This window comes from Cygnus atratus, chromosome 6, assembly GCF_013377495.2.
Source record: "Cygnus atratus isolate AKBS03 ecotype Queensland, Australia chromosome 6, CAtr_DNAZoo_HiC_assembly, whole genome shotgun sequence".
Lineage (NCBI taxonomy): Eukaryota > Metazoa > Chordata > Aves > Anseriformes > Anatidae > Cygnus > Cygnus atratus.
In genome coordinates this window covers 4,043,571-4,048,491 of record NC_066367.1, presented here as the reverse complement: position 1 = coordinate 4,048,491, position 4,921 = coordinate 4,043,571, and positions in this window count along the sequence as shown.

The following is a 4,921-nucleotide window of genomic DNA, read 5'->3' as shown; positions in this document are numbered from 1 at the left end:
TGTCACTGAAGTACTGAGGTCCTTTGTTCTTTATAGTGAGGAATATCACCTCAAGAATTGGAGAAGGGCATCGGTAAATTGCTCGTTGTTTTCACGCCTTGGGAAACAGGGGAAATGTTTGACCTTAAAACTGAGTTCAACTACTTGTATTGCTCAGATGATGTTATATTAACCAAGATACTAAAGCAGACTAACCAATCAGTTATGCTAGAGGTCCTGGGATGAAATACAAAATAATAGATCGATCTGCTTTGTGGAGAAAGTGCTTAGACAGCTTGGCTAGCACAGTGACTCCCTTCTGTATTAAAATTGTCATTTACTGCTCCTGTTTATAATTAGGCAAATTCAGCTCTAGAGAGAGATGTGAATCCTCTGAAGTCAGCAGTGAGCCTTAGCCTGAATTTGGTGCAGTTTGTCCCTCAGCACCACAGGTGATTTCACTGCTTGTGCCACTCAAGTGGCTTTCATCAAAAATCACATTGGCATGTATTAAGTGCAAATGCCTGCCTTGGTAATGGTTTATATTTACAAAGCTACTTTGCAGAAGACATGAATTTAATCAAGGAGATAAGATGATAGAGCTGTTCCTGTATCTGATTAAAAATAAAGACAGCACAAAACCAGTTCAGTTAAAAAATGCTTTGAGCTATCTCCATTTTTAGCCATATGAATGGGAAGAGGAGATGGGTGCATGTATCATATTTCGAACTATTTTGTCTGTCCTAGTCACTTTGCATTTTTATCTTAATATTGCTAGCTTTTATTTGAATAAACTGTGTGTGCATGGGCATGGGTGGGTGGCTGTTTATTTAAGTTTTGGAAGTCATTTGGTCTTCTCTGGGGACTTTGCCGTAAGTGGAGGTCCAAGCAGATCCATCTCAAAGGTCAGCTGAGCCTCCCCCTGTGCAGACAGGCCAGTGCAGACCCAGTCGCAGGGTTTCAGTGGCTAAATGGCACAAACCCCCTCTGGTTTCTGCTGGGAACACAGCAAAGTTAGTGGGGATTTGCTCACTCCGTAGTCTGTAGCAGTGGAGTTTATGACAGCATCAAGGTTGTAATATTCTTCACATATATTCAATGGTGTTAATGTTAGCAACACGTAAACAATGTGCTCTGCAGACAGCAAAACTACTGAAGCTTGATTTCCTATGCATTTGTGTGTTATGATTTTATCCAGGTCTGCCTCTCTATTCCCTAAACCGTCCCCCTAGTTCTTCATGGGTGATCTTAGCTCCTGCTCAGGCAAGAACAATTCACGGGCCAAAGAGGAGCCCACTGAGGAGTTCAAGCTGTGGGCTTTCCTCCCAGTGTGTGCACTCTCTCGCCTTTCTTTCCTTCGCTAGCTGCTGGTGTTCACACAGCCTTGAAGGAATACAATATTTGTGAGACTGCTGCCACCCAACAAATTTGATACCTGCCAGTGTGTTCAGAGGTTCACGGGGTGAGGATGGGGTGACTGCTGTACAGGCAGGTACTGTGCAAGCACAGATTTGATTCTGAGGGGGGAAGAAGGCCTAGCTGGTATGAAAAAGCACACATGTACACACCATAAACATAGTTTCTGTAGCTAGTGTTTGCTTTTGTGCATTGCTTTGCCTTCTCATTGCTAATGAATGCAATACACCTAAAAGTGTTAGATGAAAATCCTGAGGATGGGGATCCTCTGCTGCCCTGCCAAGGCTGCCAGACCGCTGTGAAGGTAGCTCCTCATCTTAGCAGTGAACGTGTTTGTGCTCAGTTGCCATCAGCAATGCTTGTAGCTGTGCACGATCTGCTGATTCACTCTGTGATTCTCTCGCAGTTCCCCTGTCAGAGTTTCTCTTTGCTGATGATATATAATGGTAATAGAGTTGCTTGTGGTCTTTGAAAGAGGAGGGAAAAAGCCATTTTGTTCCTCATAATGACTTAGCTTCTGCCCAGATTTACCTGGGGATACACACAAACTGGGGTGTGATGAAGAGCTTCCTGAAAGAGGAAACAAATGCTGTAGTCGCCCTAATGCACTCCTTCTCCTACCAGAGGATTGACTGAAGTCATTTTGTTCATGTTTTGCACAAAATATTCAAGGCCTGATTGAAATGAAGGCTCTTCTGATGTCTCCAGTGTGCTCTGGAGCAAGTCCTAGCAGCACAGATCTCACCTTCTACTTATCTTTCTGATCTGACTGATGTAAATGATCTTTTCTTTTTCTATTTTGGCTCAGAGTTAAAAGCTGCTGAAGGACAGCAGAATATTTTGTGTCAACCAGAAATTCCTGATTTCAAAGTACAGCCCTAGTTTATGAAAGAAACCGAGTAAGAAGCTTTACTATAAATTAAAATTTCAGCTCCTATAAACCATTTCCTTGAGATGGGGCTCAGGTACTTTACCTTTGTTATTATTGGAAAATATCAGATGCATGTATTGTACAAACAATGTCGGATGTTTTTCCATGAAAATTTCGTGTGTGTTTATGCTGTATTTGCTTTATTTTTCCTCTAACCCAAGGAACAAATCAGCTGCTTCATAGTCAGCTGACAGTGACTCCTTTTCAAGAAAAATCTACTAACGTTAGCAATGTGCACTTCCAGCTAGTATTTGTAGGTAATTTTGTGTATTCCATTTTTAAAAACAATATTTTTATTTTTTCAGTTTAATTGGAATTTTCTTTTATAACGTTAAAGGTGTGGTTTTTTTTGTGGCAAATATTCCAAGACAGAACAAATAAATTGAAATCTTTATAATGTAGCATAAGCATTTAACCAGAAACCCACTCAGAAATCCACAGTAATTCTTTCCAATTCATTGAGAAGTTTAACCCAGATGTGCATTCATAATACGGAGTTTCTTAAATGGCATGCATTTGTACGATGTATGTACTTTATAAAGTATTCAGAAGATTCTCATATCCAGTGGTAAGGTACATCTTTACTGGTATCACAGAAAAAGTTTGCTGTTTTGTAGTCTTTTGTTCCTTATATTCTGTATATCACATTTCAGCGTGACTCAGAGCTTGATCTGAGGTCTATGGGAGAAAAAAATTTCAATTAATTTTAACAGACTTTACATGTGACTCAGCTTTTTATTGTCTTTGCCACAATGTTTTATACTAGCAAGTGTTTTAATAGAAAACTTCATGATTTATGTAACTTAAAATGCCAGTTCCTCTCTCTGAACTCTGCTTTGGCTAGAAAAACATAGACTTTTGTGATAAAAATACATTAGGTACAGTTTTTGTGCAGTGCAGCAGTTTCTCCATTTCTGTTAATCCTCATTTTCATAGCTGAAAGAACAAAGCAAGAAATCTCTGAGCAAGTATAATAATTTCTAACTGGCTGTAATCTGGGTCTTTACACAGAGCCGCACTGAAAGAAATAGCCATGCAGAGTGCTATTGTGCTCAGTTCTGCTCATGCTGGAGTAGCTTGTCAGACTGGAGCAAAATTGATCAATGCTAAATCTTTTTGCAGTCTTTACGATCCTTACCAAATGAAGGCAGTGGACCCCAGTTTCAGCTCTGTGGTGATCAAACTCAGTCAAATTAGGCATATAAACTCAATAAGATACCTTTTGTGTATGTGTGTGTGTGTGTGTGTATACGTGAGTGTATATTGGTCATATTCTATACTCCAGCCCTCAGTTCTAACTTCTTGTTTCCATGCCAGGTTATGCAACAGCCTGTGAAGAAACAGGCTGTTACACATTTTTTTCTGAATTCCTCCATTGAGACAACAAATTATTATTGTATTTTACTTTTAGGAAATATTCCTGGCACCTTGGAAACTGAGTGTAAGGAGGGCGTATGGTCAGGGTGTAGCTCCTCCAAGGAACAGTATTACAGGCAGTACAGCTGAAGATGGTTGCGGCGGTAGTGTGTAAGGGGGTTGGTTCCCTGTGTTTGCAATCCTGAGTTACCCAAGAGCAGGGAAAGCCGGCCTTTATGGCTCCACTAAATGTGGTCGGCCACTGCAGGGATCAGCTTTCCCTCTTCAGTTCACAAACAGTGACTGGAAATGATTCAAAAGATGTATTCTCCCTAAAAGCATTTGTAGCAACTTGCCAGAAACTCTCCATCGAAATGAAATAATGTTGTTTGGAGCTGACACTTGACTCGTTACAGTAGTATTTTGCAATTGCAAAAAGCCCCACTGCAATTGCCCGTCTGTATTCTGCAGGATGGCAGGAGGCCTGTGCTCCGGGTTCCCTGGCTGTGGCTTCTTTCTGTGGACAGTCAGCTGTGGGGCAGCTTGTCAGAGGCAGCATTTGGAGAATCACAGAGTCATTAAGGTTGGAAAAGACCTTCAAGGTCATCTGGTCCCACCAAAATCACCCACTAAGCCATGTCCCTAAGCACCATGTCTGGCCTTCCCTTGAACTTCCCCAGGGACGGTGACTCCACCACCTCCCTGGGCAACCCGTCCCAATGCCTGGCTGCTCTTTCTGAGAAGAAATGTCTCCTCATTTCCAACCTGAACGTCCCCTGGCACAACTTGAGGCCATTCCCTCTAGTCCTATCACTAGTTACCTGCAAGAAGAGGCCGACCCCAGCTCCCCACCCCTTCCTTTCAGGTAGCTGTAGAGAGCAATGAGGTCTCCCCTGAGCCTCCTCTCCACCTCCCACACGGGAGCTGAGCTTCCATCTTTCCGTGTCCCTCAGGTGAGGCCTTTGAGCCGGGGGACCCACATCTCCAGGCGCCACCCATGGGTGCGCGACGGTGGGGCTGCGGGGCTGGGGCAGCTCTCGCAGTCGGTGTTTTCCTTCCTCGGGCACCCTTCAGCGCGACCCATCTGTAGCAGTGCCAGCAGGCCGGGCCCGTTCCCCATCGGGGCGGAGCCGGAGCGGAGCCGGAGCCGTGCGGCGGGGCCCGGCTCCTCCCTCCCGCAGCGCCCCTGCGCGGCGGCGGCGGCGGCGGCCTGGGCTCGGCGGGGCCCGGCCGGGGGGG